The sequence below is a fragment of the Eretmochelys imbricata genome, chromosome 4, assembly GCF_965152235.1.
Source record: "Eretmochelys imbricata isolate rEreImb1 chromosome 4, rEreImb1.hap1, whole genome shotgun sequence".
Taxonomy (NCBI): domain Eukaryota; kingdom Metazoa; phylum Chordata; order Testudines; family Cheloniidae; genus Eretmochelys; species Eretmochelys imbricata.
This window is the reverse complement of record NC_135575.1, coordinates 56,265,453-56,279,036: the sequence shown is the minus strand read 5'-3', so window position 1 is coordinate 56,279,036 and position 13,584 is coordinate 56,265,453.

The following is a 13,584-nucleotide window of genomic DNA, read 5'->3' as shown; positions in this document are numbered from 1 at the left end:
GAAAAGCAAAAATTTCAAAAGGAGTTGGAGCCCTGGCTGCCAGGCCTGTCAAGGGGCCAGATGGGGGAGCTGGCAGGAAATGGACAAGTTTCCAATGGAACCTTCCTTGAGTTTCATCGGAACGTGTCAAAATTTGTCTCCATGAAATGTTCACATTTTACCAAACTGGGAAATTCTGATGAAACAATGTTGCATCTGAATTTTTCCAGCTGTCTCTATTAGGGAATTACTAATGCCTCCCCCCCCCGAATAAGATTAAAACAAACTGCTTTCTAACTATATGCCAGCCTTCCAAAATACCAGTGTAATACATTCATAGAATCATAGAATATCAGGGTTGGAAGGGACCCCTGAAGGTCATTGGAACGTGTATTATCATGAACATTTTGTGTTTATCAGACATATCTACTGATATTTTAATTATGGCTATTCACTTTTTAAGTGTAACAGATCTTTTTTCTCTTATGTTTAACTCTTAATGGGAGATGATAAAGGGATAAACACATTAATTCCACTCCTGAAGAGCCAGTTATGAAGCAGAAATTTGCATATGTTCTGAGTCTTAATGTTGTTCCAGGCTACTGAAGAGGTAAACAGTAGTTATTTCTTGATGTGTATGAGTGTTTTCAGCCAATTATGAGGCAGGGTTCTCTTCTTTAAATAAAAGAATATATGGTACACAGAGATGTTTAAGACTAAGATCATGATAATCCATTACAACTAAGTAAGAAAGTTTGATATGTCTATCAAACTTATTTGAGTGCCGTAATATTGGAGTGTGATTGATTTGCATTCTTGTCAGATGTAACACCTCAGAAAAGATTTACAATTGGAAATTTAGAAGAAAAACTCAAAGTGGGATTAGACACATGTATCTGTAATCAAAGAAAATAGTTTTTTGTAGAGGTAAAATCCATTAACTTTCTAGTCATGACCATGGTTGGATTAATAGCGCTCACTGTGACAGTGTTCACGGATATTTTATTTAGTGTGGTGCTACTCAGTGTAGATGAGCTGAAGAGCCATTGTCATTGAATAATGTCACAGATCGACAAAAAATAATTGCAGTGATGCCCTGGCAATGCAGTGCTCTTCTGCCACACATAAAAATTGCGGTATTATACCCATACAAAGCACATGAGATCTTTTTATAGGGGAGAAGGCAACATGCTGCATTTATTGAGAATACAGCAGTTAGCATATGCTTTTCAGTCACACCCCCCCCTCCCCCCCCCCCACACCCTGTACACAGTCCTGCCAGTCGATGTTAGTTACCAGTCCAGAGTCTGGTTTAATCTAGTGGCCAGCCAGATTGATTGCAGAGGGGAGCCGGGCAGAGGTGAAAGTAAGCCGGTACTCCCCGGTACGGTGTACCGGCAAGAGCTGGTACACCGTACTGGGACAGCCTGGCTTCCCCAGGGGGCAATTTAAAGGGCCTGGGGCTCCCAGCAGTGGCTGGAGCGCCAGGCCCTTTAAATTGCCTCCAGAGCCCCACTGCTGGAGCCCTGGGGTAGTGGTGGCGGGGCTCCGGAGGCTATTTAAAGGGCCCAGGTTTCCCCTGCTTCTACCGCCCTGGCCCTTTAAATAGCTCCTGGATCCCCTGCTACTCCAGGGCTCTGGAGGCTATTTAAAGGGCCTGTGGCTCCCCTGCTTCTACCACCCCGGTCCTTTAAATAGCCACTGGAGCCCCGCTGCTTCCCCAGGGCTCCGGCTGTTAATTAAAGGACTAGGGCAGTAGAAGCAGAGGAGCCCCGGGGCCTTTAAATAGCCTCCAGAGCCTCGGGCTGCTGCTGCTACCCCAGTGGGGGAGGAGGGGAGAAAGAGGAGGAGGAGGAGGGGAGGGGCACTTACCTTACAGGGTGGGCTGGGGCTGGCTCTGACCCCCTCAGCCCTGCCCCTTCTGGGGGCCAGAGCTGGCCCCAGCATACCAGTAAGTCACTCGACTTACTTTCACCGCTGGAGTTGGGCTTTGTCAGTCACGTTCCGATGCTCCTGGAGTTGGTGGCAAGACGAACCCAAAGTCCCATGGCAAAGCACTCTGTTCTTATAGTCCTTTTTCTCCGTTGAAGTCTGTGGATTTTGCTGTGTCAGTTTTTGACTGGTTACTCCTTAATTGGTGTTCTCTTTTGATGTTAACATTCCAAAACACCTCTGAGTGGGTCATTCTGTCCTGGATTGATTTAATCAATTGTCTTGTCTTTAGGGTTGCCAGCTTCCACCTCAGGCACCACTAATTAGGTGGGTAGCCCTTCATTTTTTGTGTGCGGCCGCCCAGATGCGCACCTTAGAGGGAACTATACATGGACTACCTGAATGGAACTCACGGAACATTGGTGGTTCACAGACCACAGTTTGAAAACCTCTGTTTTAAACAAATTTTGCATTTTCAAAATGTGGTTGTGTTAAGTATTTGCTTAGTGAAAATTAAAGCAGAGCTCTGTAAGGACATACGTTAGGCATCTCTATCCAGCAGTCAGTGTTAAAATATTTTCATTCTTTGAATTTTTAAAAATTGGTAAAACGTGTGTTCCTAATATTTTACCAAAATGTAGTGCTCTGAATGAGGAGCAAGTTCAGTAAATACAGCTCTTGAGTTTTATCTGCTATGGCACCTGATGCTGAATGTGGCGTTCCCAGGATGTGTAACAGACAAAAGCTTCAGAGTAATGGTCGTGTTAGTCTGTATTCGCAAAAAGAAAAGGAGTACTTGTGGCACCTTAGAGATTAACCAGTTTATTTGAGCATAAGCTTTCGTGAGCTACAGCTCACGAAAGCTTATGCTCAAATAAACAGACAAAAGCTTGTGATGTCATTGTCCATCTGTGCTTAAATCAGAAGAAAGGAGACCTGTTGGTTCAGATGTGGATAGTCCTCTCTCGTGTCTTGCTTATACACAATGTGTATGGTTGCCTCTAATTTTAAGAGTAGGTATTAAACATGACAGTTTATTATATCCTATTTTATTGTAAAAAGAAAAAGAGTACTTGTGGCACCTTAGAGACTAACAAATTTATTTGAGCATAAGTTTTCGTGAGCTACAGCTCACTTCATCGGATGTATTAGTTTTATTTAAGTTTATAAGTGTTGTATAAATGAAAATTCATTGGCTGTACTTAGAAACAAATACTGTAAATAGTTATTAACAGCATTTCTAGTGTTGGTAACTGTATAATTTTTCATTTGTTGTTCAGTAGTGCAGGTCACAATAACTATGATAAAGATGCAGGTTAGGCCCTAGTCTCCAGCTGAAATTTGCAAGTCTTCGGTGCTTAGGGCATTCAGGGTTGTACACTTAATGTGGGAATTGTTTGAGACAGGGCAATTCTTCCTTAAGTTCAAGGGTCAGTAGCATACATGTTATGTTTGTGCCCCAAAATGGATGAAATGTGCTTATACTATACTCCAACTACAGTAATTGCATTAAATCTCTTGCGGAAAAATGTCTGAAGAGTACAAAATTGATAGGAGGGTGAAGGACAGTTTTCCACATCATTAAAACATTTGTTTTCAAATGTCACAAAGCAGATGAAATAAAGTAAATGGGATTATTGTTTCAAGGATAAAACTAAATTACAGAGCAGTAGAAAATCAAGAATACAATATGTGCCAAGTATATTTATTAAGACTGAATTACACATTGAACAGGATGATAAAATGCAATGTACTTTAATACCCTGAATTTAGAAGTTACGTCAAGGGTAAATGAGAGAGAGTGCTAATCAAAATAAACTCAATTAACATGAATACTGATAACTTAAAAAGACACATTTTGTATTTAGAGTTAGGCATGTGACTCCCTTGTCTGGGATAATTTGGAAACATCTGAGGGATATTTACAACTCCGGTGGGAGGGTGTTTAGGCAGTGTGAATGCATCCCTTGTGGACAATGTATTTTGTTGGAGGGAGGCATTCAAATTAGGCAGCTTGGAAAATCCCACTCTGAGATTTGAAAACCCACTGCTCATTAATTTTAATGGGGCATCCAAATCACTTAGGGAGCACTGACAATTTCAGCTGTATTCTCTGGACTAGACTGTGAAGCTCTGCTGTATTTCCATGGCCTGCTGATGGAAAAGATCTTGTATAGATTCTGCCATTGGAGGACCAGTAAGGTATCATGTCAGGCAGAACCAGTCACTGTTGGGGTGGTGGTGGTGGGGGGGCACAGTATGAAAAGAGAAAGCAGCCATCCACAAAATGCATATTTTGAAACCTGGAATTTCTGGTGCTGATGTTATTCTGAATTGGATGCTGAACAGACCTGTAAGATTATGACTACAATACCACAAAAGGAAGCCTAACGGTCATTCTGTGTGGTTATATACTTCTGGTTTGTGGTGGGTGAACCTCAAAAAGTACAAACTTGACTGAACATCTTTGGTTTTGAAATCTTTCCACTATGTTTTATTATGTTTTTTGCCTGGAAAATTGAAGACTCTCTGGTATTATAGTGCCTGGAATTTGGCTTCCAACGATTTGCAGCAGAACATGGTCAGTTGAAGGCTCCTGCATTTTGGAACTTGCTTCCTTCTACAGTGTGTCAAAACTTGAATTTCACACGTTTCTGATCATAATGTGAGGTTTCTCCATTCATCCAGGCTTTTGTCTGAATATCATTTTTCAGTGCTTTTTGAGTAGGCAAATTTTCTGTGAGGGGCGGCAGGCATCCAAGTGAGTTTTAATGATTGATAATTTTGATGTTTATGTATAATAGTGTTGTATGGCACCAAGGTTATATGTGCTATATAAACAAACAGGCAAAACTGTATTTGGCATATCAAGGGCAGAAGAAAATGCTGCAATGAGAGACTAAGAGATCAGTCGGTTTAGTTTATCAAAAAGAAGTTTGAGTGGTAACTTGATTAGTGTGTAAGTACCTTCATGGACAGAAGATACCAGGTGCTAAAGGGCTCTTTAATCTAGCAGAAAAAGGCATAACAAGAACCAATTGGCTGGAAGCTAATGCAAGACAAATTCAGACTAGAAATAAGGCATGCATTTTTAACCATCAGGATGATTAACTATTGGAATGAACTAGCAAGAGAGGTGCTGGATTCTCCATTTCTTGAATTCTTCAAGTCAAGACTTGATGTCTTACTGGAAGACACATGTTCAGTCAAACACAGTTATTGGGCTCAATACAGGGGTAACTGAGTGAAATTTAATAGCCTCTGATATATAGGAGGTCAGACTAGATCAGTTGTTCTCAAAGCCAGTCCTCCGCTTGTTCAGGGAAAGCCCCGGCGGGCTGGACTGGTTTGTTTACCTGCCGCATCCGCAGGTTTGGCCGATCGCGGCTCCCACTCCGGCTCCAAGGGTCCATTTTGGCCATAAAGACTATGAATATTGGATTCTTCAGTTTAGTCAAGAAGAATAACCCAGGAAGGTTTGTGGTTGCAGTGACTCTTAACCTGTGGCCTGCAGACTGCTTGCAGCCCAATCAGCACATAGCTGCGGCCCTTTGCAGACAAGGTCTAAAATTAAAAAAACTGTGCATTTTTATTCTTCCCACTGGCAAGCACTGCCTGATGTAAATACTGTGTGAAGGGCCATATCCATGTTATTTTCTGCCTTTGTGGTTGCTAGTTTGGGTCAGCCTCTGTCAGGGTTCCCTCCCCACTCTGAACTCTAGGGTACAGATGTGGAGACCTGCATGAAAGACCCCCTAAACTTATTTCTACCAGCTTATGTGAAAAGCTTCCCCAAGGCACAAATCCTTCCTTGTCCTTGAATGAGTACTGCTGCCACCACCAAGTGAGTTAGACAAAGATTCAGGAAAAGGGCCACTTGGAGTTCCTGTTTGCCCAAAATATTCCTCCAAGCCCCTTCACCCCCTTTCCTGGGGAGGCTTGAGAATAATCTACCAACCAGGTAGTAAACAAGGTGAGCACAGACCAGACCCTTGGGTTTTTAGGATACCAAAAACCAATCAGATTCTTAAAAAACAGAACTTTATTATAAAGAAAAAAAGGTAAAAGAAGCACCTCTGTAAAATCAGGATGGAAGGTAATTTTACAGGGTAATAAGACTTAAAACACAGAGGATTCCCCCCTACTCAAAACTTCAAAGTTACAAAAAACATGGATAAACCTCCCTCTTAGCACAGGGAAAATTCACAAGCTAAAACAAACGATAATCTAACACATTCCTTGCTATTACTTACTATTTCTGTAATATTAGATGTACCATTTCAGTAGGAGCTGGATTACTTGCTTGGTCTCTTTCTTTGTCTCCGAGAGAACACACACACAGTCCAAAACGAAGCCTTCCCCCCCACCCACCCCAGATTTGAAAGTATCTTCTTTCCCCATTGGTCCTTCTGGTCAGGTGCCAACTAGGTTAATCAAACTGATTAACCCCTTACAGGTAAGGGGATTCTGTACCTCTGGCCAAGAGGGATTTTTATTTTATGGCATACATAAAGGTTGTTACCCTTCCCTTTATATTTATGACAACCTCTTTGCCTGCAGTGTGAGGGGCACACAAGGAGAAGGGAGGACTTGTTCTCTGGATTAGGTTACAGTATCTGTGCATTCAGCAGAATGGTTATTTAGCTCTATAAAACTAAAACAAAGCTAAAACTTACACATCTGAAAGACCAAGGAAACAGGCAATGAGCAGAACAAGCGGCTAATTGGGCTAGAACCATGCAGCCAAGCAGGTTGCAGTATGCAGTCCCAAGAACCTTTTCTGAACTCTCCCTTTAAAGAGGATAATTTTGAGGATTTTTTCAGGGGAGGGGGAAAGAGAAAAAGAGCTTACTTGAATTTAGTAGTTTGTGTGTGATGTATGTATGCGAACATGAATGAAAGACAGACAGAAGATAAGCCCCACAGAAGCAACCAGAAAAGACCGCAAGGAAGCCTCCGAGGCAGCCATGAAGGCATGACCTTAAGTTAGATCAGCTGATATAGCAATGCAGACCTAACCCCCAGTGTAAATGTGGCTGTGTCGACAGAAGAGTGCTTCCATGGATGTAGCTAACTTCTGTTAAATTATTTTAAATATGCTATTCAGGTAGTGGTGTTCCTACACCAACAGAAAAACCCCCTCTGTTGGCATACACTGTCTACACTATGTCAGCATAGCTACACCAACATAGCTATGCTGGTATGGTCTCCGTAGCCTGAGAAAAGTTGACAGGGCGCTTTTGGTTAAAAGCTTGGAACTTTGAGCAAAGAAACAATTGCCTGACGTTTGATTCCCACGGAGTTCAAGGAAACAGGTCTCTGTACGTTTTTTTGTAAACTAATAGGACTGCATCAAAGAAATACGTCACTTCATCATCACTGTCTCCTAACAGAAACAGTCTGCAAGACTGAGTTTTGGTGGGCAAAGGGTGCGACAGCTCTATTAAGTTTAACTAGCCCCAGGATAAGGCCACTTTTCTAAAGTATGCTCTCCATTGCTCTTGGAAGTGGTAGGGTTCCACTTCTTCCCTCAGGAACCATTCTACAGTCAAACTGCTTCCAATGTTAGGGATTTTGCCTCCTTGCTACTCATGCTAAATTTTGTTTTGCTCGGTTAGATTTTCTTATTCTTTGGATCAATTTAACTGTTCCTGCCTTGGTATTTATACTCTTCCAGCACTTACAGGTAGATGGTTAACATATTTCTCCACCACAAATAAATCTTCTAAAGGTATTGTGTTTAGTAGTTTTAGTCTTCCATCATAAATTAGTTTCTACAGCTAGTGAATTCTGCTTTTTCGAGTTCCCTCTAGTTTATCAATAGTTTTCTAGTACAGAGGTGCCCAGGACTGAGCACAGTATTCCGTCTTATCCACTGCTGGTTTTGCTTATTTTCAGAGGAAATCTGAGAATTGCTTAGATGGTGTCAATTTCAGTAATCCTCCCCCTTCTTCCCTTCTACAAATTTACAGGCTCCTGTTGTACTCACTACTGCTGTCTTCATACAGAATTTTTAGAAAGGGAAGAAAACCCTTTAGTAATGCTATACCCAAGCTTCTTCATTTTGGACGGTGTGTATCTCCCTAGGACTGGCTTTAGTTTAATATAATGCATACAGAGAGGGTTTCCCCTTGTATCAGTGATACGATTATTATTTCTGTCGGTCAGTACGCTAATCATATCTATCAAAGGTACTTGTGGCCTCCATTATCATAGTATCTGAGCACATCACAGTGTTTTAAGTGTTTATCCTTACAGCACCCTTGTGAGGCATTTTACAGTTGGGGAACTGAAGCACACAGACAAACTGTGGCAGGTTAAACGTAAAGGTATTAAAAGACAGGCCAAGAAAAATTTGAGAAGCAACTTGCTAAAAATGCAAAAGCTTATGTAATTTTTTAAATGCATCAGAAGCAGGAAGCCTACCCAAGAGGAAATGCAGCCACCAGATGACCCAGGTGTTAAAGGAGCAATCAAGGAAGCCATGGCCATTGCAGAGAAGATAAATGAATTCTTTGCATCAGTCTTCACTGCAGAGAATATGGGGGAGATGCCCAAAAAGAACAGCGCTTATGTGGGTAATAAATCTGAAGTACTGTCCCAAATTGATGTGTCAATAGAAGAGGTTTTAGAAGAAATTGATAAACTAAACAGTAATAAGTAACCAGGGCTAAATGCTATTCAGATATGAAATTGGAGAGCTACTAACTTAGTATGTAATCTATCACTGTAATCAACCTCAGCATATGCAGCCCAAAATTGCATTAGTATTTTCGCATACATATCATATTGCAAATGCATTTCTAATTTGCTGTGTAGTGTCACCATTTGATCTCTTTTCACATTACTGCTTTCGAGTATCTCTGTGCCATGAAATCCGTTTCTCCTTATTTATCCCCAAATATATTAGCTTGTATTTTTTAATGGTGAAACTTATCTTCCCATATTTCTAATCTCTTTGTTATTTCTCTGTGTACACTTGGGTATTCAGAAATAATTGCTTGTGGTTCAACAAGTTCACTAAGTAAAACCCGTAAGACTCTAAGATGCATATCATTTGGATTGGCTGCTGTTTTTTGTACATTTGATTTATCAGATAGTCCCTTACCTGCTTTTCTCAATAGAAATCTTCATTAGTACTATTCTCCATTCGTATTACCTTTATTTTTCTTGCTATAGATTGATTTTAAAATCAATCCAAGAATTTAGCCATTTTAGAATTATTGATTTACTCTCCCACCATGTTTTATTGCTGAGCATGCTTTCTCTCCACTTCTTTCTTTCTTGATCTATTTGAAAATATTATTTTTCCAGTATTATATTGTACAGGGCTTTGAAGTTGTATAGTGCTGCATATTTGCTAAATATTATGAATTTTATGATTTCCTTTACTTTTGAATTGTACCTTCTCTTCTGTAACAACATTTGCACCTGCTTTTTTCTGTTTGTCTTCAGCTTTTACTCATTAGTGATAATAATCTTGTGACAATTACCTCATTATGTTTCAATTTTGCTCATTTGATGTACTCTCCATAATTTGGTTATCATTGTTAACTCACGTTTGCTTATTTCTTATAGTTTCTTAATGTCTAGATACAAGTGCATGCATATGCCTTTTTTATTCTTTTTAATCATCATCTGAAATACAACTCTGCTGTGGCTCCTTTTTATTATTCGATTGGAAGTAGAAGACAAACATTTTTAATTTTTTTTTAAAGAAGTCTGGTTATCTCCTTTGCTATCAGCCTTGAAGCTTCACTAATTAACCTTGCTTTAAATTTTTTAAAATATACTAAATACTGATCAGAACAAACTATACTCACCTTACGGTCAGTTCTTTAAGCCCTCTTTCATTTCTCCCTGAACTCCCATTGCCTCTGAGAGTTACTTATTTTACCCGAATAAAGAGTGCCAGATTTGGCCCTCAGAATTCTTAATTATTAACTTACAGAAGACTATTTCTGTTACAAAGTTTAACAAGTAATTATATTACTTATGTCACATAGGTGATTGTTTTTAGGCTATATAATCCCTGTGTGTGTTATAAAAATAGGAGACTTTATCCCCAATTTTAGAGAGAACCAAATTGTCCAGCTTTTCATGTTTTCATTCTGTTTTGGTAGGAAGCTATTTGAAACCCAGGCACTGGAGCAAGGTCAGTTTCTCTCTCATTAATTCTACATCTCTCATTTATTCTACTTCCTGTTCTCCCACTTTGAACATCTTACATTTTCTAGCATTTGTTATAACATTTTTTCCTGATTTTAAGGATGGAGCATTGAGCAAATTCTGAAGCTGCCTGAGATGCTCAGTAATATGTCAGGGAGGAGGAGCTTTAATAATAGTAGTAGAAGTTACTTATTATATAACTTTATTACATTCTACTTCAACTGTCTTCATGTGAATCTAGTAGTGACAGGTGCTATATAGAATCACTCTAGAGACTGACATCTCTACCTACAGCACATGTACAAGGCAGGCTTCCCCACACTGCCCTGCTGATAGACCTCAACCAAGGCACAGAGGGACTGCCTCTAGGGTACACAGGGTAGTTTAGTCATCATGCCCCAGTTGTTGGACTTTCTGGCTGATCCTCAGTTTCCCTGGATACCAATCCACGTTCCACCATTGTTATGGTATCTCATCTATGATTTATCCATTTTTTTCTCTTTCACTTGCCTTACTTTTTCAAGATCTATTCTTTTATTTTGCTTTCTGTTTGTCCTCATTTTTTCTCTTCCCTACCTTTTCCCCTGCTCTCTCTTCCCTGTTTCTGATCCCTTTCTTCTCCTTTCTGACCTTCTGTGTCAAGTTCCAAGTTCTCTGCCTCTCTCTCTCAAACTTCACTTCTCCGTCTCTTTTCCAGTTCCTTGATCTCTCTCCCTTCCAACCCCTCCAATTTCCTTCTCTGGTTTTGGTTTTGCCTTTTTGTCTTCTCCTGGTGCTGTCTCTTTTCTGTCCCTTTCAAAGTGATCCACGCTGTGTGGGTGGATCATGGGTGGGTAGGTTTTTAAATAATCTCTAGCATGTCTCTGTTCGATGTCCTGTGTTGCATTAAAAAATCATTAAACTTGATGGACTTTTACATCTATGTATTATAATAATAATTACTAGTTATTAATCAAAACAGCCAGATGTGAAACTAAAATGATAAATTAATCATTGCCACTGGGTAGTTATTATTTACTATACAAAATGAAAGTTACAATATTTGAATAAGAGGCTGAATATATAAAAAGTCTAGCTGCTTTCCTTTAGTCTGCTGCATTAGGGTCTGTTTACAAACTACCATTAATATACCACAATGCCTGAACATTCAAGTTGCTTCAACACCCACTGACCAATCAGCACTTCACAGGAAATACTCTGGGCATCATAGGACTCAGTTTTAATCACCTGCAACTAAGGTGTCATCATGTCTTTAACCCAAATATTCTGTGATTAGCCAAATAATTATTTTTCCAGTAAATCAAGCAACCACATCTCTTGCCTTACCATCTCTGACCATCTTCAGATTTTAAGTTTAGAAACAATATTTTAGAAAGCTTGGTTTAATTGATATCCAGAGCTAAAGAGATACCTTTCAACTGAGAGTACAGCAGAGTTTCTTCCTACCTATATAGAATGTAGCTTTCAGCAAATAATTTTGAGGGCATATGCAGTGAATGTATTAATGTGATTTCATAGCGAGCTTCCTTGTACATCAAAGCCTTTAGTTTAAATAAATACAATGCACAAACTATGGATTTAAATTATTAGTTATTCTTTCTAAAGATACACTGGCAAAGTTGAGAGGTTTCAAATTATCCTGCTCTAAAATAATTTTAAAATAGGTTTTTTTCCCATCAGGAAGGCTATCTGCTCTTTCAAAAAGATGGTCACAGCATTGTTAAAATGCCAAGTACTCCATTGGCTTATCCCACTGTCATGATTCCTTCCCCATTCTGAACTCTAGGGTACAGATGTGGGGACCTGCATGAAAGACCTTCTAAGCTTATTCTTACCAGTTTGGGTTAAAAACTTCCCCAAGGTACAAACTTTGCCTTGTCCTTGAACCCTATGCTGCCACCACCAAGCGTTTTAAACAAAGAATAGGGAAAGAGCCCACTTGGAGACGTCTTCCCCCAAAATATCCCCCACAAGCCCTATACTCCCTTTCCTGGGGAAGGCTTGATAAGAATCCTCACCAATTTGTACAGGTGAACACCGACCCAAACCCTTGGATCTTAAGAATAATGAAAAATCAATCAGGTTCTTAAAAGAAGAATTTTAATTAAAGAAAAGGTAAGCGAATCACCTCTGTAAAATCAGGATGGTAAATACCTTACAGGGTAATCAGCTTCAAAACAAAGAGAATCCCTCTAGGCAAAACCTTAAGTCACAAAAAGACACAAGAACAGGAATAAACGTTCCATCCAGCACAGCTTATTTTACCAGCCATTAAACAAAAGGAAATCTAACGCATTTCTAGCTAGATTACTTACTAACTTAACAGGACTCGTAAGGCTGCATTCCTGATCTGTTCCCAGCAAAAGCATCTCACACACACAGACAAACCCTTTGTCCCCCCCCACTCCAGTTTTGAAAGTATCTTGTCCCCTCATTGGTCATTTTGGGTCAGGTGCCAGCAAGGTTAATTTTGCTTCTTAACCCTTTACAGGTAAAAGGACTTTGCCTCTGGCCAAGAGGGATTTTATAGCACTGTATACAGAAAGGTGGTTACCCTTCCCTTTTTATTTATGACACCCACCAACCACTAACTCAAGATGCTATGGTTTTTGCAGTTGTAGGCACAATCAAGCACATTGTGCTGCCTCTTCATTCTATCTGCCTGCCTGGCTTCTGTGAGCAGTTAGAATACTGAAAGGTCTACGATATGTTTGTACGTTTGTATGGTTATGTTTCAGAACTGTGTATGCTCAAAAGAACAGAAGAGGTAGAGAGATCATAAGGAAAATGTTCACACAAACACCCACAAAATGAACATTAAATGGTGTATCTAATTTTAGGTCTACCCGCCTGGGCAGACTCTTCCTTGCCCTATAATTATAAGTTTACTCAGTTTTGGAGCTGTCAGCTGAGAGCTCTCTTCAGCCCACACTGGACCAGTCTGCCCCTTCACTTGCTATTCAGTTCAGGAGGAATTTGCTCTCCATATTCTGCTTTTTGATGTGTGGGAGAAAAGGACTTGTTTCCCTTGAGGTCATCCCTCATTTCTCCAACTCCCATATATTACATTTGAGTGTTTGGGGTATTCTGAGGTTGGGAAGGGTTGAGCATCGGCGCAGAGACAAAATGCCTACATAGTGGTGTAGCCCTAATGATTGGCTTAGGCATCTCTGGTAGTCCTGGATTTCATGTGGCAATATACTATGTGTATATTATACTGGTTTTCAATCTTGAGACGGCAGTTGGTTCATGAAGTTGAAATCTTATAGTGTAGAGCAGGGGTGGGCAAACTACGGCCCTTCAGATGTTTTAATCTGACCCTCAAGCTCCAGCTGGGGAGTGGGGTCTGGGGCTTGCCCTGCTCCATCTGTGCTGTGGCTCCTGGAAGCAGTAGCATGTTGCCCCTCTGGCTTCTACGCGTAGGGACAGACAGGGGGATCCGCACACTGCCCCTGCCCCAAGTGCCATCCCTGCAGCTCCGATTGGCTGCCCTCCAAACCCCTC